Consider the following 24,143-nt stretch of genomic DNA (forward strand, 5'->3'; position numbering starts at 1 on the left):
CATCATAAGTGAGTGGAAGAAATTGGAAGCTGCTTTCAAGCAAAGAAGCCTAAGGCACTCAGCAACTTCAGCTGACACACAAAACAGCAGGGATCATCCCAGGCATTTTGCTAAATACATTCAAGAGAGACACCAAAAAAAGAAAAGGAAAAAAAAAGATAACTTATTCTTTTTACCTGTCTTCAGGCATTTGCCAGAATTTGGGAAGCCTTTATGCTTGGCATGCAGACTCCTCTGCCAGAGGAAATGGCTCAACCCCATACCCTAACTCAGAGGATAATGTCCTCTGTAGTATTGCTATTTCATTAGCCACATAAAAGACTGCAGAGTGTGTCACAGGTCCTTTAACCACCTCCCCATCTCCTTCATGTCTGGGTCAACCCATGTAAGGTTTCAGTTGACTCTAGCTCCTAGCAAAGACAACATCTGCTTTAGTTGCCTTAGCACAGTGATGGCCAAACTTGGCCCTCCAGCTGTGTTGGGACTACAACTCCCATCATCCCTAGCTAACAGGACCAGAGGTCAGGGATGTTGGGAATTGTAAGTCCCAAAACAGCTGGAGGGCCAAGTTTGGCCATCACTGCCTTAGCATGACTCCTTGAAGCTGTCCAAGGTAGTTCATCACAAGACATTGCATACTTTCCCTCAAGTGTCCAATGGAATTCTATAATTTCTACATGAAGCTAACCAGGAAGATGGTTCAGAAGAATGCAGTGAGCAGGATGTTGGTGAGAACAGCAGTCTGATCACATATTGCTTCTCTTCTTAAACAGCTACACTGGTCATCCATTGTCATATGCTTATGTAGACATTCAACGTGCTGAATGATCTGAGACCCAGATAGCAGAGAGAGTGACTTATCCCCTACCAACCAGCCTCTTCATTTCAATCAGCAGAGGAGGTTCTGAATGAGGTGAGAAGTTCGGGAACCTGTGGAAGAGCAGTTTTGGTCCTGGCTCTACAGCTGTGGAATGATCCCAAGGTGTGTCTTTCCTCTACGAAGCCACGCCTTCCACAATAACATAAGAAGAACCTGCTGGATGATGCCAGTGGCCCCTCTGGTCCAGCATCCTGTTCTCACAGTGGCCAACAGATGCCTGTGGGTAACCAGCAAGCAGGATCTGAGCGCAAGAGCACCCTCCCCTCCCCTGGTTTCCAGCAACTAGTACTTAGAAGCGTTGCTGCCTCCAACCATGGAGGCAGAACATAGCCATCTTGGCTGGTGGTGACTGACAGCCATCATCAGGCTTTTCGAGGTGGAGAAGTATGGTAGGTGAAAGGTGCATGTATGGCATTGTTACTGTATGACTCGAATACAGTATGTATTTCATGTGAATTCAGTTTTAATGACTGCATTAGGTATTAGATTTTGCTGTAGTTTATTTTCTAGTACGTTGCCTGACAACTATTAAGGTGGTATAAAAACATAAATTCTGGAGGAGCAAGGGCTCAGTGACAGAGCATCTGCCTTGCATGCAGAAGGCACCAGCATCTCCGAGAAGGATTGGGGAAGGCTCCAGCCTGAAACTCTGGAGAACCAGTGCTGGTCAGTTTAGACAATACTAGATTAAATGAGCCACGGGTCTGACTTAGTATATGTCAGCTTCCTATCGGGGAAGAACCATAGCTCAGTGGCAGAGCATCTGCTGTGCACGTGGAAAGTCTGAAGTTCAATCCTGGTCATCTCTAGGTAGGGCTGGGAGAGACTCCTTGCTGGAACTGTGGAGGGCTGCTGCCAGTCACTATATACAATACTGAGCTGGACGGATCAATGGCATGACTCGGTATCAGGCAACTTCCTATGTTCTCCAGTTCTCCCATTTTGAGGAGTAACTTTAAAGAACAGAAGGGAGTGAATCAACATAGAGGATCAGCCATTTCATCCTGTGGTTCACCAGTTGAAAACCAGCTGTGGGCCCATTTCTTGACACCAGGCAACAAGTATTTAATAACTCATTTGGGAAGACACTTTAGAATTTCACACTTTTTTTTTTTTTTTTTGGAGAGGGCATTTAGAGAGCTCTCTTGCAGCTTTCTGTGGAGAATGGCTTTGATCAATCCTGCTCACATAACCCTGGCTTGTGTTTGATTGTAACTACCTTATTTATTATACATGTCTCCATACAGTGATAATTGGGTTCATAATATCCTGTGCAGCCTAATGTGAAAATGGATTTTTTTTCCTGAATGGAAATGACTTATTTTTTTTTATTCCTCAGGGGGTTTGTTTTATCAAAACTCATGTAGTATTTAGCAAAGTAATCATTGCTCAATTGTGAAGCATGAAAAGTGTAAAATTATGATAATAGAAGTGGAAAGAATGAAAGCTATAATAGAGCTGACCTCATTTTGCTTGATTATTAATGGTGTTTCATCTAATTTACAAGGCCTAACCTTGTGTGATACAAATGCAGAGTACAAGTGTACCTTTTTTAGCTCACAAAACTTAATTAGATTTGTAATATATCATATCCTTATTTTTTCCCCTCGTTAAGCAACAGGAACCCAAGGAATTTTTGCCAGGCATAAGGTAAACAGTGTTTAAAGAGTCAAGAAGTATTTACTTTTATTGGGGGTGGGGGGGCAGGGCCAGGGCCAGGGCCAGGGGGTGAGACAAAGACACACTGAAATCTTAGACTTGATCAGTGGTAGGGAATCTATGGGTCTCATGATGTTGTCAGAGCAACTCTTTTCAGTCTCAGCCAGAATGGTCAAAGAGCAGGGATGATGGGAGTTGTACTCCAGTAACAACTAGAAGGCCATAGATTCCCCACCTCATCAATGGCTGAATGTAAGAAATCAAGAGAACTAGATCATACCTAACACACCCTCTTTCAGATTCTTCAGAAAGAGAGAGCTCATTACATTTCTAGGTAAGAACATAAGAAGATTCTGCTGGATCCTGCTGGATCAGGCTAGTTCCATTCAGGGCCGTCTTTACCTGGGGGTGCAAGGGGTGCGGGGTACCCAGGCACTGAAATCTGGGGGGCGCCAGACACCCACCGCTGAAGCCACCTAAACTCTTAACTATCTACCTGTTATAGTCGATTTTATTGCATTAGCCATGTGGCCATAGCATAATATACATAGAAATATCTACCTGTTATGAAATAATAAATAATTTTGATCAAGCTAGAAAAACAAAATACATATATACTGCACCTATGTATTACCAAAATGTATACCTACTGTTTCACTAAAGGACTTTTGACTTTGTGTGCTCATTTACCAAAGATGCACTGCACGAGCGGTGGCGCTTGTCAGACTTGGGGGTGCTGGGCGGATCTTTGCACCCCGGCGGCGCATATGCTAAAGACTCCCTTGGTTCCACTAGTCCAGCACCTGGTTCTCACAGTAGCCAGTCAGGTGTCTATGGGACAGTGGCTGGGCAGACCAGATCTAGCCCACAGGCCATGGGTTCACCACTCCCAGGGCAGAGCTGCTAGAAACCACAGCCGGGGAAGTGCTGTTGCACTCGGGTCCTGCTTACAGGCTTCCCATAGACACCTGACTGGCTACTGTGAGAACCAGGTGCTGGACTAGTGGAACCAAGGGAGTCTTTAGCATATGCGCCGCCGGGGTGCAAAGATCCGCCCAGCACCCCCAAGTCTGACAAGCGCCACCGCTCGTGCAGTGCATCTTTGGTAAATGAGCACACAAAGTCAAAAGTCCTTTAGTGAAACAGTAGGTATACATTTTGGTAATACATAGGTGCAGTATATATGTATTTTGTTTTTCTAGCTTGATCAAAATTATTTATTATTTCATAACAGGTAGACACACCCTCTTTCAGATTCTTCAGAAAGAGAGAGCTCATTACATTTCTAGGTAAGAACATAAGAAGATTCTGCTGGATCCTGCTGGATCAGGCTAGTTCCATTCAGGGCCGTCTTTACCTGGGGGTGCAAGGGGTGCGGGGTACCCAGACACTGAAATCTGGGGGGCGCCAGACACCCACCGCTGAAGCCACCTAAACTCTTAACTATCTACCTGTTATAGTCGATTTTATTATAGTCTTCTATAGACAGGGCACGGACAGAACATATCCTGCCAATTGTGACACATGGGATGCTCCCTCAAGTACTTGGGTCCAAGTAATTTAGGACTTTGTATGCTAATGCTTGAGTTGGGATCAGCCAGGATCAGGGTGATATGATCCCTCCTAACTGCACCCACCATCAGCAGCACTGAGTTCAGGGATACCCCAAGCTGTGAAAATGTTCCATATAGCAATATGCAGGAGTATCAATGGCTACTAGCCATGATGGCTATGCCCCACCTCCACAGTCAGAGGTGGATATGCTTCTCAATTCCAGTTGATGCAAACCACAGGATGGGAGAGTGCTTTTGTGCTTGAATTCTGCTTTCGGGTTTCTTGCAGGCATCTGGTTGGCCACCATGAGAACAGGATGCTGACAACAGATAGCAGAGGCAGAGCTCGCTGCTTGGGCACCCAGAGCTGTGCATCCGGGGGCAGGGCTAGCTGCCTGTAGGGGTGGGACTAGCCAGGGGGTGGGGCGGTGATGTCACCCCCCTCAGGGATGACACCCGGGGCTGACCACAGCCACCACAGCCACCACACCCTCTTCCTTCACCAGTGGTAGATAGGCCATTGGCCTGATCCAGAAGGCTCTTCTTATGTTCTTATAGAAGGCAAGGATATTGAGACAGTATAATGCTCTCTATCTATTTGCAACTGAACTTATGGTTGCATGTTTACAGATGTAGCAGATTAGAGGGGAAATGTTCCCTTGAACATGGCACTGTTTGCTCTGAGTTTATTATTCCCTGATACTTCAGCTATCAGCGCCTTTTGCTTGTTTACCATTGCTATCTCGATTCAGATAACTTAGAAAGGAGAAGAACCTCTGTTGACTCTAGGTTGGCTGTATTTATGAAGTCCCCCCCTCTCAGTGATCCTCGACTCCCTTTTGCTTACGCTTTGCTATTTTTAAAACCAGCTGTCTTAAACACCTGTGTTATCTCACTCCCTTTCACCATGCTGTCAAGTTTAAAGGGGGTTAAGCACAGGTTGGTTCTGTTTCAGGGAGTTGGTGGGAAGCAATTTTGTCAAGCAGGAAGCCACATTGGCTACTTCTGAGTCAACCACAGGGGAGGAATTTGGCAGCTTTTGAAACCTGGAAGCAGGAAAAAACCCACTGAAAATTGGAGAGGGGAGGGAGCCATCTCTATGTATGAATACTGGAGTGTGGGTTTGCATTTTTCATCTGTGTATTGCTAGGCTGAAAGAAATCCTCCCAAATGCTGCTCTGTAAAGGGATTTGTAGCTGCAAATAGGCTCTATATTATCTTCTTTGAACTAATTTTGGAAGGAACAAGGGTGGGGGAGGCAGCCTCAAAAGATGATACCCAAAGCACATACCAAAAAGAGGAACTGTGTAAAATATCTGCCACAAAGTTGATATCTGTTGAGTGCATTGAAATAATTTATATCTGAATCCGTGTTTTTGTAGGCTGTACTAAATAGACTCTAGTTGGAACAGAGGAGTCATTAATTTGGTTTGCTTTTTGCAGCGAATCAACCTAATTAGATGTTCCTGAACTTGAATGTGAATTGGAATACAACTGCCCTGGCTCCCACCCCAAAACATGCAAGCAGAGTCTCTTATTTGTATGAAACAAAGCTTTATTCAGGCTCTGCAGCAGGCTTAGCAGCAGACACAGGGATCCAGAATCATGGTTCAGGAGCAGGGCAAGTAGTCCAGAACTGAACAGAAGTGATGAAGACCCCCCAACAAGTTTCCATGCCATACCCACCAAGTTGTTAAAGGTAAGGCACGGTGTGCTCACTTGTGAGACTTGCTCGCCTTTTGGGAATTCTGGGGTTGGAAATGTGCATTTCTTTGAAGTGGGTGGGTCTGATCCCAAGCTTAAACCTCAGGGCTCCTTCCAACTCTACAATTCTATAATTCTAACAGTGTGATGCAGCAACAATAACAACAACTATGCAATTCTAGGCTGCATCAAGTGAAGTATGGTGCCCAGATCAAGGGAAGTCATAATACCACTCAATTGTGCCTTGGTTGGACCCCACCTGGAGGACTGTGCGCAGTTCTGGGCACCACAATTTAAGAAGGATACTGATACGCTGGAACATGTGCAGAGGGCAACCTAGATGATCAAAGGTCTGGAAACCAAGCCTTATGAGGAACTGTTGAATGAGTTGGATATATTTAGCCTGGAGGAGAGTGGGAGTCAGGACAGGAACCCCCTCTTCACAGAGGTGAACCTGGAATCTTCATTATGTAGTTTTTGCCATTTGGTGAAGATGTACCTCTTTCTCTTTGTGAGCAGTGGGTTCAATCCTGCTGGTTATATGGGTTTTCTTTGCTAGTGTATTTCCTGCAGGAAATGCAATGGCAAAACAGCACCTAATAGGAACTGAACCCTCTGCAGTGTGGTTGTGGGGTGGCCATATGTTTTATTAGGTTTTTAAAAAATAAATTTGGGGCTGGATTCTGGTCAGGCCAGGTGTTCCCTGGGCGGGCCTGGGTTGGTGGAAGGCATGCACAGCATAATAATAATATAAATGATATGTAAAAACAGCAGAATTACATTCATATAACATTCGCCTTGTGCAAATTTCACCTCTCTTATCCCCCAACCTTATACTGTATACAACATCTCTCACATCAAATGTAGAAAAAACTCTATGACCTGAAAATAGAGACAATGCCCATACTTTTGTAACCCAAGAAAATCTGTAATAAAAACTGCTTCTTTAAAAAATTACCTAATAGTTACAAAACACACACCCTTCTAATTTTCTACCTAAAATGGTTGGAACCAATTTGAACCAATTTTAGCTATTTGTTATTACACATGAAATTTCCCCCCAGCAATGAAATAACAGCTGATGCCTTAGTTTGGATCTATCCTGTCTTAAGAGAGAGGAAGAGAGAGAGACATTTAGAGATCTCCAGTATATCAGCCATCGTATTAATCACACCATTAATCTTTGTTTTACCACTGACAACTCCAGTACAACCCCAGATAACGGGAAAGTTGCAAAATGCCATCCCAGTATGTTCTTGATTAGTATTTATGGCCCTAAAAATTACAGGCCCGGAGGTTAATTGCAACGAGAGGACTGGCAACATGCCTTGGAACTATCATTCCTATCTAATTAATGTAACATAATTAAATAAGTTGAAGAGTTGATCGGATTTATTTTATTTACCTTTGGATATCTAACCTGTCTTGAAATCTCAAGTGCATACCCATTCTTTTTAGAAAAAGGTAAATTGAAACATCTAAAATGATAATGTGATGGATACAATTATCTGGTTAAACTGGGAATTGGGCAGACAGCCAGTTCTAGAACAGGCTGCGCTCCCTGAAGTGGAAGGCACAGAGCTTTAGGTTCCTCCTTGATCTGGCATTGAGGCCCAGATGACATCAGTGGGAAGGAGTGTCCAGCTGCAAGTGATTTACCTACTACAGACCTCCCTGGACTAGCATAACCTGGTCACAGTAGCTCACCTTCTCATAACTTCCCTATCTGATTACTGTAGTGTGCTTTATGTAGAGCAATCCTTGAAGACAGCCTGTAAGCTAGAACAGAATGGAGCCACCACAGTTCTGAGCAGTGCAGATATTTTGAATTATGCAATGCCATTCCCATTCTAGGGTAGAGGCAAATTTACCCCATTCTGCTCCCTTGGGAGGCTCTTCTCCTGAAACAGGGAAGGGGAACTTCAAGATTCAGGTTCCCCATGGGGCCATTTAGAAATGGGTGAGCATCCTATTTAAGGGAGCCGCCTTCCTAGCATCTTTCTTCCCATAATTGCAATACTTGTCCTCCTAACCCTTTAGGGGCTGAGTAGGATTGTTTTTTGGGTACTTCTCAATTGGCCTTTGGCATGCTTTTTTTTTGCCTACTCCACATTGCCTTCTTTGGGTGTGTTTGGGTAAAGGGCAGTATACAAATTTCAATAATAATAATAATAATAATAATAGGGTTTTTTGTATATTGGCACTTAATGTGGCAGATAAAGGAATGAATTCATTCGTAAGCACCCCAAGGCATGCTTCTGCTGTTAAGGAGCAGGCAGAAGGCTTTATCTCTGATCTTAGCACTGTAGTGCTTAGCACTGAGATTGGAAGAGAAAATCCCTCTGCCTGACCTCTGAGTGTAAAATTCAGATTTTCTCCCCATCCTCACCCCAGTATGGAGCAATACTGCTTTTTACTCTTACAAAGCAGGCAGAGGAGCATTCTCTCTGGTTTTGGGCTTAGAACTGAGATAAAGAGATCACTCTCTAAGGTCCAGGAAGAGGAACTTCATCTCCTTATCAAAGTGGCATATAAGGCTATGGAGCTGGACGACCGTTTCCCACAGTTTGCCTGGGCAGAGCCAACCTTTAGGTTATTTAGCCCTGTTCTAAGCCTTTCACAGGATGCTTCTGTCAAGCCTGCAGGTATAGCTCAGTTGGTTAGAGCATGGTGCTGATAATGCCAAGGTTGCAGGTTTGATCCCCATAAGGGACAGCTGCATAGTTTTGCATTGCAGGGGGTTGGACTAGATGATCCTCAGGGTCCCTTCCAACTCCATGACTCAATGAAATAAAGTATGGCTACTAGTGAAATGGATGAATTGGGCTGCCTTGAAAGATGTGAGGTACTGCTGAGCTTGAATAGGATTTCGAGGAGCTCCTTTCAGCAATTCTTTCTTTTCTGGTTCTGGTTCCAGTGTGTTGTTACATAGGAAGCTGCCTTATACCAAATCAGCCCAGTGGTCCATCTCAATATTGTCTACAATGACTGGCAGGATTTCAGACAGGGAATGCTTCCCAACTCTACCTGGAAATACCAAAACAAAACAAATTCCTTCCAGTAGCACCTTAAAGACCAACTAAGTCAGTTCTTGGTATGAGCTTTCGTGTGCATGCACACTTCTTCAGATGCTACGAAAGCTCATACCAAGAACTGACTTAGTTGGTCTTTAAGGTGCTACTGGAAGGAATTTGTTTTGTTTTGACTATGGCAGACCAACACGGCTACCTATCTGTAACTGGAAATACCAAGGTAGCTTCAGCCTGGGACATTCTGCATGCAAAGCAGATTGTTTCCCACTGTGCTACAGCTAATTCATCCAAGGAAATTCAAAATGGGGCAACCCCAGCTCCTGAAACCCTAGCACTGAATGACTTATGAGCATGAGTTGAAGTTCCATTTGTGTTGCAAGCTAAACATTACTGACTGAGCACCTCTCTTTCTCTCTCCCTTGGAACAACCAGATAACTTATCTCAATGCAAACCTTCTTATCAAAACCCTCCATCCCAGAGGCTAGGTGTATTCTCTTGCCATTTATAATGATAAAAATTAACAGTGTTGTATTTATCAATGAAACCAACAGAAGTACATTGCCACCTACCATTAATCACTGTAGCTGCTCCTGATATGAGGGCAATTGGCTTTTCCCTGGGCACCTGCCTCTCTCTCCCAAGAAATTATGACCCCTAGCAATCACATATTGCCAAAGCCAGGGAAGAAGCTCACAAACCCAGGAAATAAAAGGAGACAATTCAGAAATAGAGCAGGAATCAATTTGGGTGGTGTGTGTGTGTAAAATACACTCAGAGTCTTGAGTCAAGGCCAATAGTAGGAAACACAAAAATAGCTTACTGAGCCTCTGGTATGGGCAACTGGCTAATCCCATAGTAATCCTTACAGGACAGGTGTATGGGTTGCTGTGCTATGATTCAGAGGACAGGATAGAGGGCAAAACCACCTTAAGAAAATATAGGAACATAAGGAAAGCTCTACTGGATCAGGCCAGTGGCCCACCAAGTCCAGCATCTTGTTCCCACCATAGCCAGCTAGATGCCCCAGTATGAAGCCCACAAGCACAAGAGCTTCTCCTCTCGTGGTTTCCAGACACTGGTATTCAGAAGCATTACTGTTTCCAACAGTGGAAGCAGAACATAGCCATCATTGCTTATAGCAATTGATTGTATTATCTTTCATGTACTAGTCTTTTTCTTTAAGCCATTCATCTTGTAAGGCACTTTATTCAGCCCAATGATGTAAACAGCCCTATGGAAAATCCCCTCTTGCCCTCTGTTCCCTGGAGAAGATGTGGTGTTGCTCTTTCACCCCTGAGTCAGGCAAGAGGGGCCTGTTCCTGCCCATTGCATCTGCAATGTGAAAAGCACGCAGCTATATGCTTACACAACTCCATAGTACCAGCACACCCACTCCACCACATAATAAATGCAAGCAATCTTTTATGTTTGTAAAACATAAACATAAAAATCCCAAAGGCAAATGAAACCCACCTTAATTATGGATTTGCATATTCTTCTTGTGCTGCAGATGGCAACATGGATGAGGGAGAAAAAAGCAGTATTAAGGGGAAAGAGGAGGCTGGTGTTATTTCTATAACATTATGTCTACTATCAACAGGGTAATGTTTAAAAGAAATTGCTTGTTTGTGTATATGTCCCACTGTTGCTACTAAATTTGGAAGCCAGACCTGTTCAATAGTCCTTTACTGTCATTATTCATGATGCTGTTCCCAACATGTTGTTAGTGGATAACTGAATTTTAAAGCACTGCTTGGACACACACAGAGAGAGTGCTTTGTTAATGGGGTGGGTGAAATGGTAACACAAAGCAGATTCAAGACAGGCAAGGGTTTCACTCAGCAGAAAGTTAAAGTATGGAGGTTGCTGCCACCAGATGTCGTGATGGCCAGACATTTAAGAGGGGGTTAGACAATGTCATTCCTGCCAACCTAGCAGTTCGAAAGCACATCGAAGTGCAAGTAGATAAATAGGTACCACTCCGGCGGGAAGGTAAATGGCATTTCCGTGCGCTGCTCTGGTTCACCAGAAGTGGCTTAGTCATGCTGGCCACATGACCCGGAAGCTGTACGCCGGCTCCCTCGGCCAATAAAGCAAGATGAGCGCTGCAACCCCAGAGTCGGTCACGACTGGACCTAATGGTCAGGGGTCCCTTTACCTTTACCTTTAGACAATGTCATGGAATATAAGACTACTAACTGTGATGGTGGCAGACCACAAGGGTCATCTAGTCCAACCCCCTGCAATGCAGGAATCATTTGCTCAAAGTGGGGCTCAAACCCACAACCCTGAGATTAAGAATCTCATGCTCTACCGATTGAGCTATCCTTAAAATCATGCAGTCTCTTCAAGTCTTCTTTCAAAAACAACTGGCACAATATGGGATGAAACAGATCTCTGAGCAAAAACAAAACTGAAATGGGACACAGTTAGGCGGCTCAGCCCTTTCCTTGGAAATAGGCAAGAAACTGAAGGCTGTGAGAAATTGAGGCGGCACAGTATCTTGGAAAACAGCAATAACAGCTGCAGCAGAGCACTGCAACAATTCTGCTTCACAGATAAGGCCAGGTAACTGTGAAACAGACGACAGGACTTCTAGAAACATTGCACTATGATCTCAAAAGAGGCTAAGAAATAAAGCAACTTTGAAGAAAAAGGCTATGTTCTCCCCCCCCCGCTCGCCACATACACCTTGCCCCAAACTGCCTTGCCTATGTTCTGCATGACAGGAACCCATCCAGGAGTGAAAAATGGGTTCCATCACGTGACTGAGCTCTTGCGGAATGAGTTCAGTAGATACAGCAGCTTGACACCTGGCCAGCTGTGCCCCTGAGGGCAAGGTTAGAAAGCCAATCCCTTTTGTCAAATAGGAGTCTTAACCGCTTGACCAACTAGGTGAGTCTGTACAAACTCGTCAGATGATTCCTCCATCCACCTTCTGATTGCTTTCCCTGATGCAGAATCCCACTTCACCATTTTTGTGGGATTGTTGCATTCCTTCGCTGAAAAGTGATCACACAACACCCTGTTGTTGTTGTTGTTGTTGTTGTTGTTGTTGTTGTTGTTGTTGTTGTTGTGTGTCATGCAAATTCAGTGTTAAAGAACAAGCTATATGGACAGAAAAGTTCCAGGTTCAATCCTTGGCATCTTTCAGGCAAAGCCAAAATGCTGTCCAATTTGCACATTGCAAAAAAAAAAAAATATGGCATTTTTCAAAAACCGGGCTTGAGCTAAAACTCCACAATTTTGAGCTTGAAACAAACTCCCTTTTTTTGAGTGACATATTGACACCCATTGAGATACATCCCACCAGTTCATTTGCATTGCTCTTCATTGTTCCCACTCTCTGTTGCCTTGGCTTGCCCCCAGTGATGTCACCATTGGCTACACAGCTTTGCAGTGCCAACATATTAGGACGGGCTATCTCCTTTTGACAACACTTTCCCTCACTGTCCCTCATAGATACAATCATGCAGTCACATCCAACAGACTACATGGTGGTGTGACATGCTATTCATGGCATCCCTAACTTACTTCGACTTAAATAAATGCATGTTGTCTGAATCTGGAGAGAAAAGAAGGAAAGAAATAGTTTGAAAGTGGGAGAAAAGAAGTGCTGTGGTGAGTCCAGACTCAATGATGACCACTTAAACAAAGCTGGGGTGGCACCTCACGCCATACTCCCAGATGGACAATGTGTGCTATTCATAATCCTGTCATTTGGTCAGGATACTAATCGTTCACATGGAATATGAAACAAGGGAATCAGAATTGTAGAGTTGGAAGGGACCCCGAGGATCTAGTCCAACCCTCTGCAATGCAGGAACATGCAGCTGTCCCATACAGGGATTGATCCTGCAAACTTGGCATTATCAGCACCATGCTCTAACCAAGGGAAGAGCCACTGTTCGCTGCTAGAGCACGTTTTGCATGCAGACAGTCCTAGGTTCAGTCTCAAGCATCTCCAGATAGGACTGGAAGAGACTCCTTGCCTGGAATCCTGAAAGCTGCTTCCAGCCAGTGAAGGCAATACTGAGCTAGAGGGACCAAAGGTCTGACCAAAGGCAGCTTTTTGTGTTCCTTCCTAGGTTCCATCACTCAGTGGTTAAAGTGTCTGCTTTGCATGCAAAAGGTCCCCGATTCATTCCTGGTAGCATCTCCAGGTAGGGCTAGGGAAGATTCCCTGCCTGAAACCCTGGAGAGCTCCAGACAGTCCATATAAGTAACGTTCTGCTAGCTGGACCAATGGTCCGACTTGGTATAAGGCAACTTCCTTTATTTCCTATGATCCTATTTGCTCTGGGAGTTGAAAACTACAAATATTTGCAGCCCGCCTTCATGTATTGGCCATACAAAACCATCTCAAATGGATGAGCACTTGGCGCACCTGACAAAAAGTTCCCCCCTGTATTTGTGCTGCTCCAGTGGCCAGGCAATTGCATCCTTAGCATTTGCATCCATAATTTTTCATAACAATAATGCGCCCTAATGCACACACTGTATTGCATCTCAGCAGGACCAAAAGGATCCCAGCATCGTTCCTGGAGCATTTAGAAGAAAGCAATTATCAGAGAGCACTGGGCACTCATCCGCCACCTACTGGGGAAAATTAATAAGCTTTCTGGGGCTTGTGGTTCACCTTTCACTTCCCGCATTCATCCTACAAACAAGAGACAAAGTCGCAGATGTGTAGGAGATCAAATTTTAAGTGGGGTTTTTAGCTGGTAAGCAAATATCACTGCAGCTCCACAAGTGCGTTGACTTCATTCAAACAGATCTGGAGTTTAGGCTTTGCAAACAATCACACCAATATTTATCTGCCGTAACAAGTGTATTTGGGGGGAAGCAGGAAGTATTCACCATTCAAACAATATCCTGCATCTTGATGCCTCTAGGGCATGGGTGGGAGAAGTTTTTCAAGCTAACGTTTACATCTTCCTTCTGGGCAAACATTCCAGGGACCCATGGCAGTGCTGGGCAGGGCCAGGGGAATACATGAGTAGAGCAATGAATGCAAATTTTATCTTTATACACCCAATCACTTTCTACCACCACCACCCAGCTCTTTTCTCCATCTCAGGCAGTAAGAGGCATTACCAGATTTATTTATTTATTTATTTATTTATTTATTTATTTATTTATTTATTTATTTAATGTATTTACAGGTATATCCGGCCTTTCTCACAAGTTGGTATTCAAGGTGGCTAATAATAGATTATTATTTTTCTAGGGTGGGTGTTCTTAAATTCACTATTACCCTCTCCCACATTTCAGCCCTGAACACCATCAGTAGATACTGAAGCATAGATTATGTTGGCTCTCATACTCATCTTGCTCAGCCTGGTAAACAATTACCTAACTGTAAAAGCAGGATGCTCGACTAGATGGGCCATTTGCCTCATCCAGCACTGCTCTTCTTATGTTTTTATAGCACAGGGTTGTTTCTTTGTTTCCTTTAAAGAAAAGTGCTTCTTTTATCTAAAAGGAGACAGGGTTTGATGAGTGCTTCCAGAGTTTTAAAGTCCATCTGGGGCCAGTAAAATGTTTTGTCTCACCTGCTTTCAACCCCTTCCTTTGGTGATATCATCTAAGTTAGATAGCTCCATAAATTTCAATGGGCCCACTCTGACTAATGTTGCACTCTGCTATTAAAATTAAAGAACGGCAGGCTAGATGCACGTGAAATCATCAAATAAGCACCCATCATTCCTGATCATTGGCCAACCACATACCCCTGAAATGGAAGATTTTGTCAAACAGAGGACTGTCCCTTGTAAAGTAGGACACATGACCACCCGGTTTCAAACATCACCCGTTGTGGCATGTGAACTGGCTCTGCAGAAGTGGCAACTGAGTCACCAATGTATGATGAGGCCTTAACACTGATGCTAATTGATGCAACCAGTGAATGTCCAATATGTTTGGAGCTATAGAAGGAGACTATTGCCACAGGCAGCATGAGATTATGCTTTGCAAGATAAGGGTTTTTTGTTTTCTTTTTCTTTTTGTTTAAGTCCCTTGAATACAGGGCCATCTTCTTCTTTTCAAATTTTACAGTTGGCTGCAGCTGTCACAATTCATTTTTTATAGGACATCTTTTCCAGAGTGGTACGTGATAGCCCTGACCTAACATGTTACTATGTCTGAGGTGTCACATTTAAAGCAGGAAAGATAGAAGGTTTTATGAGGGGAAAGGAGGACACACTCCGACTAGTGTGTGTGTTTGACACACAGAGAGAGGGATCAATAAAGAAATTAATATCTGAATTGTGATTCACAAAACCTGCAACAGGAATTCCCCTTGCAATTTCTTGCCACAGACTTTATATATATATATATATAATCTACGAAAGCATATATATATATATATATATATCCTTCTGTCTATTGTCATTTTAAACAGTAATTCTTTTTGCAGTTCCATTTCTGCAAAAAGACCCAGAGCATCTTAGTCTGTGTGTTTCAGTGCATGGGTTCAAGGGACAGCATAGGCCTACACAGCTCTTCTCAGAAGTAGGTCCCATGGATTTGACACGGGTGGCGCTGTGGGTTAAACCACAGAGCCTAGGACTTGCCAATCAGAAGGTTCACGGTTTGAATCCCTGCGATAGGGTGAGCTCCTGTTGCTCGGTCCCTGCTCCTTCCAACCTAGCAGTTCAAAAGCACTTCAAAGTGCAAATAAATAAATAGGTACTGCTCTGGTGGGAAGGTAAATGGCATTTCCGTGCGTTGCTCTGGTTTGCCAGAAGCGGCTAAGTCATGCTGGCCACATGACCTGGAAGTTGTACGCCGGCTCCCTCAGCCAATAAAGTGAGATGAGCGCCGCAACCCCAGAGTTGGCCACAACTGGACCTAATGGTCAGGGGTCCCCTTTACCTACTCCAAGGTAAGGGACTGTGTGATTGCAGTCTGCACTCGAATCTAATCTAGGCCAAGCAACATTGTGGGTTTCATTGTCTTAAAACAATATCCTTCCTTATTCTGAGACTGGTGGTACTGTTTCAAAGACCAGCAAATGCAAAAAAAAAGAAAAAAAAAAGGAGATGAGATGAATTAATGGTGGAAAAGGCTATTAATGGCTACTAACCATGATGGCTACGGACCTCCTCCTCTGAATATCACTTAATGGGGATCACAATGGACCTTTAGTCTGATCCAGCAGGGCTCTTATGTCAAGGGAAAAGCTCCCATAGGCTTAGACTAGGGTTTCCCAAACTTGGGTCTCCATCTGGTTTTGGACCACAACTCCCATCACCTATAGTTAGCAGGACCAGTGGTCAGGGATGATAGGAATTGTAGTCCAAAAACAGCTGGAGACCCAAGTCTGGGAAATGCTGGCTTAGAGCTTTATAAAAGAGCCAGCTTTTTATGTTTCTTTTTTCTCAAACCCACTTTCCCCTGTCAAAAATTAATGTGAGAATTCATTCATTCTTCTCCTCTGTATCCATTATCCTTCAATGCAATATTCTTGGTTTTCTTCACTGCACCAGATGGACACGGTCCAGTTCTTCTTTTTTTCATTATGCCTGAAGTCCTCTCCATTTTTTTATTTTTTTATTTTGGCTTCCAAACAAGCCATGTTTTGAGAATTGTTGAAGACCAAGTGGCAGCAGTTACTATAGACTGCAGCTCAGGGAATTAAGAGGGAAATTAGCTTTTTCAAAGTGTGGGAGGGCCATTCAGAGCTTTCCAATGCAAACAGAAGCTACCACTAGGCTTCCCTTTTCTTAAAGGATGCGTTGGGGAATTCAGCAAAATCCATCATCTTCCCGCTAGCAATGTTGATGAATGCTCTCATTAACGTGGTCTGCTGTTCCATGTCATGTGCAGCGCTGGAAGAGGTTGAGCCTCTGCCTTGGCTCTGCAGCTTTTGCCAACAATGCTGGATGGATCCAAACCACAGAAGCAATAAAAGAGAAAGAAAAGAAATACTTTAAAGAAAGCGTCCCTCCCCCTCCGACAATTGTTTCCGCTTATAAGGCAGAATTGCTTCAACTCTTAACACCCTCGGCCACTTAGAGGTCTTTTGGTCTTTGCCTATTCACCCCTTGTGTCCCCCAGCCAAAACAATTATACCAGGGGGTGGGAAACCTGCAATTTTAGGCTCACTTGCAATCCTAATTTCAAAAGACCTCTTCAAGTGATCATTCTGGGTTGCAAGCAAGAGCAATCTTTCCATACCCTGGCAGTACACTGGGTGGGGACGAAAAGAGGGATTGTGTGTGTGTGTGTGTGTGTGTGTGTGTGTGCCAGAGAGGAGGAAGGTAGGTATTGGAAGAGAAAAGTGAGGGTTGGGGAGAGAGAAATTCATAAGAATATAAGGAGAGCCTGCTGGGTCAGACTAATGGTCCATTAAGTCCAGCATCCTGTTCTCTCAGTGGCCAACCAGGTGTTTCTGCATACTAGCCTTTGTGCTCAAGTCTTGCTTATTTGCTTCCCACTGGCATCAGCTTGGCCACTGGGCCAGACTAGATGAGAAATTGTGCTGATCCAGCAGGTTCCATATCCTCCAACATTTGTCTAATGAAAATAGGGACATTCTTGTTAGAATTCCTGCTCCATGATTGCAGTCATGGGATTTTTGTCTATCACATGACGGTGTATGTTTTGACTCCACAGAGTGGGAAGTGACGGAGGCAGGATGTTTGTATTACTGTGTTCCTTGAAGTGGGACTATTGTCCTTTGTTTTTTTCTCTCTTTGCTGTCTGATGCTAGAGAGAGAGGAAGCCATGGTGCAGTGCTCCGTGTGTGTTTATATGTAAATAAAGTAGATTAGCCAAAATGCTGAGTTGCTGAGGTCTGTTACGCAAAGCTGTGAAGACTCTGAGGACCCCTAAGTGTGCTGATGTCTGTTGGCATTGGTCGCTGTGATGTTCGGGCAGAAGAAAGCTTTTGAAGCTCCCGAATGATCGACCAGGAGGGAGGGAAAATGCCAGTTGGGCATGTGTCTCTACCAATGGCCTACGCAAGTGTAGGACGAGCTCCTGACAGGCCTAAGTAAAACCAGGATATTCCGGGATCAAATCAGAAACCAGGATAGCTTATGTAAATTCAGGGACTGTCCCTGGAAAATAGGGACAATGAGGGTCTGAAGTTCATGTTATGTTCTTATGCAGGGCTCTTGGTCCTAATCAGACCCATGGGCGGGAGTCCCCATCACTGCTTTAGGATTCCCCCGCTGCCGTAAATATATATTTTTTACTGCTGCAAATCTCAGGGTTTCTTCAAGTCTACTTGTGGGTGGCAGCATTTGGGCTACATAATTGTGAGCCTTTGAAGACTTTATTTTGGATTTAATATCCACATGATATTCACCCCTAGGATTGTAAAAATCAGTGCTTCAGGTGTGATGGCCAATACACCCGAATCCAGAGAGTTAGTTATTGACACACATGTCAAAGGCTTCATTTGTTTTCTTTGAGATGAAGAAGGTTCCTAAGTGCAGGACACCACGTTGCATTTCCTCTTGCTGGTGGGTTAAACAAATGAGAGACAAATACATACAACGCTTTCCCCTCATATATTCAAGATTTCATTGGTTCCCTTGGTGGTCCTTGAACGAGGAACAGTTTCAACTGATCTTAACCTGCCTCTCAACAGAAAGTGAAATTTAAGCAGCTTAGCCAGATACTGCAGCACTTAATAGAATTAATGGCAGAGGTGGTCCAAGCCAAGAACACGAGACTGAAGCAAATGTTTTATTTATTTTTATTTTATTCCCACTCCATCAGAATTTTGTAAGTCCTGTTTTGCACCCATAGAGAGTGCTTTGTTAAAAAATTCCAAAACAGCAAGCCCATTTTCTCACTGTCAGAATAAATGCTTAACTTTATTCAATCGTCTGAAGTTTGTTTGTTTGTTTGTGTGTGTGTGTGCACGTGCGCATAAGCAGGGCTGGATTTAGGTTTGATGAGGCCCTAAGCTACTGAAGTTTTTGGGGCCCTTTATATGTCCAGCTGTCCTTTGTCAACAAGTTGTCACTGTTTTTTTCCTGCTGAACATATGCTATATGGTAATTTATGGACCTAATAGGTATCTAAAGCCATTTGCACATGTTGCCCTGCAACCAGTCCATGCAGAACGTAGGCACCCTATATATATAGAAATGAGCAAACCAGTTATATTTTAGGGAGCAGACAGGAACCATTACTTACATCATAGGAGCTTACACAACACAAAACACTGTTGCTGTATGTAGGTTTTATTTTATTTGTTTTTTATCTTATATTTTGGAAATGTACATCCAGGTTCTTTTTCTTTAAATTTTTTTTGGGCCCCCAAGAGAGTGGGACCCTAAGTTATAGCTTGTTTAGCTTATAGGTAAATCCGGCACTCTCTCACTCTCTCTGTGTGTATGTGTAGGTTTAGAGAAATGTTGCCCCATATACTAGGATACCCACTGCTGCTGGTGCCTAGTTGCAGAAGCTTTTCAACTTCTACCACAACCAACCTCTGGTTGGATTAATGTGAACCCAATTCATTCATGACAGACTTGCTGAAATGGACTGCAGAACATTCCAATACCATTCCAGTTGACCCTACTGCCTTTGATCCTACAGCCCCCCCCCCAGCTTCTTAGGGGACAGAGAGAGAAAGAGAGAGAGAGAAGTTGCTCATTCCAGCAGAAGGGGGTTTGCCAATTAACTGTTCCATCTCACATTGCCCTCCAAACAATTTCGCAGCATCTCCTAGGCACACAAAAACAGCTAACAATGCTGACTGTTGCACAACCTGCAGCAACTGGAAATATTTAATGCTTTTAAATCCACACAGTTCTGAAAAAATAAATAAATTGGTGTAACCTTATCCAGTGTTGTGTAGTGGTTAAGAGCGGTGAACTGGGTTCGATTCCCCACTCCTCCACATGCGGCTGCTGGGTGACCTTGGGCTAGTCTCTCAGCCCCACTCACCTCACAGAGTGTTTGTTGTGGGGGAGGAAGGGAAAAGAGATTGTTAGCCGCTTTGAGAGTCCTTAGGGTAATGATAAAGCAGGATATCAAATCCAAACTCCTCTTCTTCCTCTTCTTCTTCTTCACCCAGCACAATGTTGTGTTTCCATTTTTTTTAAAAGAATCTGTCTGTCTCAGGGATAATGCAAATTGAATGGTTAATGTGCACAGCAACCGGCCATTGTGCACATTCCCCAGAAAATATACAGTTTCTTTATCATGCAAAGATGATCATTCACTATGAGGTGTGATTAATGAGCACAATGGACCGTTGTTATGCACGTTAACCACTCAACTTAAATTACCCATAACATACACAGAGAATGCAGTACTCCTCCTTTGAAAATAATCCACAGGGGACAGGCTTCTCCGTGTTTATTTCAAGCATATGTGCTGCACATTTTCTGTGGGTTCTGCCCCTTGAGACACTGGGATTCACCCTCTTACCCATGAGGTGTGGGGGGGGGGGCTTGGGAAGCTAGTGGACTTGTGATGCTCTCACTTTTGAGGGACACCTGAACAACCACTGCTTTTTTAGGGTACGAAGCAGAACTAAGCATGGCATTAATGTATGCCAGCATGACCCTCATTATCTTTGGGGTCATTTGTCTCATGTGCCATCCATTTGAGGTATGTCCTTAACCATAGCACAAAGGAACAAAAGCTTGGTTGGAAATTAAAATGCTTCCCAGTTCTATCAGCTTTTATTGCATTACAATGAAGGTAGATAATTTAATTACATTTTCAGTGAAGGACGTTTTTTATATATTCAGTAGAACACTTGCCAGTCCCCCCCCCTTTAAACTAGTGCTGCAGTTGTATTTAAATACCAAAGGGGACAGGGCTACTTAATTTCTTGATAGATGTTATTAAAAAAAACCCCAACCACCCTACAGAACATTACTCAGCTGAAATGAGGACAAAGTTCTTCATAAACGCGTGGAAAAAATGAATGAAATGTAATATCAATATAACGTATGATATCCAACTAACTCATATTCAGGATTGAAATCAATGGGCTTCCAATGATTTTGATGAGTGTGACTTAGCTGGATGCCTTCACAGAGGGGGCTGTGGTCTTTCTTGATTCCACTACAAACTGACCTGATCTATATATCCTGGACTAATGCACTGATAAAGGACACAGTTACACACTGGATTTCACACTTTAGCAAATGCTGTGATACAGTTCAAAGTACTTATTTTTTAAAAAATGTATTTGGGAGGAAATAGGTTTAGAAAGACTTTTGCTTGAAAAATTGTTTTAAATGCATATATATTTAAATACGCATCTTTGTGTACTTCCTTTTAAAATGCAAATCAGTGCAGAAATGGAACTAATGGGTGAATCTATGTGGAAGTGACATCCACCCCCAGCTTCCCTGTAGACTTGCTGTTGACTCCATCCTGCAGATCTGTGGAGATTCTTGAGAAAATTTCTCAAAAATTGTAATTGATTTCTTTTCTTCACTAACAATTTTTATTCAAGGCAGAAGGGGAAAGAAAAGAAATCTCAAGCTAAGTTTATTAGGCCACGTCTACACCACACATTTAAAGCACTATGATACCATTTTAAAGAGGCATGGCTTCCCCCAAGGCTTGTTAAGGGTGCTGAGAGTTGTCAAGTGCCTCCTGTTCCCCTCAAAGAGCTACAATTACCAGAGTGGTTTAACAACCAATATATCTTCACAGGAAGCTCTGGGAATTGTAGTTCATTGAGGGGGAAAGGGACTTTTTTTCTAGAAGAAAAGCATTGGTTAAATGTGTAACTTGTTGCAATAATTTCATGGTTAGTACTGGCCCCTTTTCTTAACAGAAGAAAACCACTGATTACACCCCAAATGAACCCCAAAGTGGGTTTTCTACCACTTCAGTCTATGTCTATTCCATGTAAGATCCAGAAAAGTGCAAAATCTGAAGGATAATTGTATTTTGATCCATGGTGCAATTAAAGTCTGTTTGCTTTAAAATGCAGAGCAAATGAATTTCTCCGCCATCCCTATTATAACATTCGGGGAAAGGAGCACATTTGCATTGCTGAGTTACGGAGTTAAAATCACACTTTAAGAAGTTGCCTCCCTGGAAAATACCAATTTTTGGGGGATGAGAAAATGAAAATATAATTCATCATTCCCTGAAGATTAAACCAAAATCCATTCACAAACTCCCCCCCCCCCCGGATAATAGTGCAGCTGAAAAACTTCACATGGGGGACCACCAATGATTTACTGCCTCATTTTACTTTTAATTTAGTGACTGTATTCATTCAAAAAGGGGGGCGGGGGGAGAAAGAAAAAAGTAAGGTGAACCACATGAACTGAAAAATTTAAACACCTTGTTAGCATTACAGATGGTTTTCTCTACCAAATGCATTGTTTTGTCAAGGAACAGTATTTCATGGACAATTTCTTCATGAAGATGCGGTGGGCTGTGTGCAGGGCTTTATAGGACAGAAATAGAATATACAGTGGTACCTCGGGTTAAGTACTTAATTCATTCCGGAGGTCTGTTCTTAACCTGAAACTGTTCTTAACCTGAAGCACCACTTTAGCTAATGGGGCCTCCCACTGCCAGCGCGCCGCTGGAGCACGATTTCTGTTCTCATCCTGAAGCAAAGTTCTTAACCTGAAGCACTATTTCTGGGTTAGCGGAGTCTGTAACCTGAAGCATATGTAACCCAAGGTACCACTGTATACAGCTTTGTTTCTGGCTACAGTTCAGGGTCAATGTGAACAGAATAGTGTTATTGCCTTTGTACTCCCCATGAAGTGTGTGGAGGGGGCTGTTATTTGCTGACTTGGAGGGGAAGGTAAGGCCATTTTTTGCTCTTAACCTGAAAAAAAGAGGTGGCTGAAAGGGTTTTCCTTTTCTTTCTACCCTTCCTTTAACAACAGCAGCAAAGGTGTGGTGGTCTCTTGAGGCAGTGCTTGGCTGCTCCTGGATGGTGTTGTGGTTAGATTCAGGCTGAATCTACACGTATATAAAAAACGCTGTGAAAAGGCTTTTTTTAAAAGTACACACACACACACACACACACACACACTGAATTTGCCATTAGCTCACCATCGCTATCTAGTGTCACATTTGTATAATGCACTTGAAATGCACTTGAAACGTTATATTTGCAGCTGTAGAGCTGAATCCTCAGTCAGTCACAAAACCACAAAAATACAGAAATAAAAACAGTATCAAGGTACATTTCAGCTTGGGTGGTTCCCCAGCACACTGTACATCATGCTGTGAGCCATCCCTAGGAGTTGTGAGGAAAAGGGTTGTTATAAGATTGTAGGGTTGGTTTAGATAATACCTTCAGGTCCTCTCCAAGCCTGTGGTTTTGTATCAATAAGATGGGGGGTATGTAGTATAAGGAACTGCTGAAGTAGCCAACCCAGTTAAGTTAAATTAATGGACTGAACCAAGCCTGTTAAGCTTCTGATTTCCATGTCTAAATCGTTGGTCATGTACAGATGGGAACAGCTAGCTAGTGATGTTTCCAGAAGGAGGGGGCAAGCTTTCCCCTGGACAGCTGGAAGTCATGTCACCCTAGGGGTAGGAGAACAATAGGCCAGGGGCTAGTCTGGTTTAGTCTCAGATGGAACTGAGAGCTGCGGAAACACAAAGGCTGGACTTGCTTTTTATGCTGAGTTCAAATCTATGACTTTGGTATCCTCCCTAGGAACCTTACGGGGAAGTAAGATCTCTTAGAGCATTAATGCTGTGAGTCCTTGCATTTTATGCTCAGGCTGCACATGCGTGTTGATAAATCCATATATCAAAAAGACACCACAGACTTCATTAATTTTCATTCCAATGAAAATTACCCCAATGAGAATTACCCCTGGAACCCCTGAAGTCTCTCGTTCCTCAGAGTTTGGGGTGTACATAACAGTATAAAATTTTAATAAAGTATATAAAATTTTTAAGTGGGCTTTTCAAACATAGTTGTGCTTTTTCTCCCCTACCAGTTTTCTTCATTAGGAAGTCTGACCAAGTCAGGACTAGTTGCGGCTCATGCTTTGCTTGGTCCAGCTTTTCTTTATGCATCATTAAAAGCTCACCAACAATAGTTCTCTTGTGGGTTTCAAGGAGGGGCAGTATACAAATTTAATAAATAATTATAATTATAGTTATAATATTTCCTCCCTATTCTCCCACCACAAACCTCATAAATAGCAATGCAATTAGCAGTAAAACGATCCACTGGAGATGAAAAATCAATGATTTAATCGTACGGGAGAATTTAAGCCAATATTCTAGTGCATGTTATAAAGGCCAATCACATTTGGTACATTAAAATCAACATAAACCGAAAACTAGCCTTGCAAGTAATAAATGCATTTTCAATAAAACCTCACTAGGAAAAC

At 43.2% G+C, this 24,143-nt stretch overlaps 1 long non-coding RNA gene across 1 annotated transcript in view; it reads left to right on the forward strand.

Moving 5' to 3' along the window:
* Positions 1-502: 502 nt before the first annotated feature.
* The window catches only part of LOC309329503, a 386,378-nt gene continuing 362,737 nt past the window's right edge, over positions 503-24,143 (forward strand). The window contains exon 1 of the long non-coding RNA XR_014151182.1: positions 503-544. This is a non-coding gene — a long non-coding RNA (uncharacterized lncRNA). The remainder of the gene's footprint in view (positions 545-24,143) is intronic.

Source organism: Podarcis erhardii (assembly GCF_964252035.2).
Source record: "Podarcis erhardii genome assembly, chromosome: 14".
In the NCBI taxonomy this organism is placed as follows: domain Eukaryota; kingdom Metazoa; phylum Chordata; class Lepidosauria; order Squamata; family Lacertidae; genus Podarcis; species Podarcis erhardii.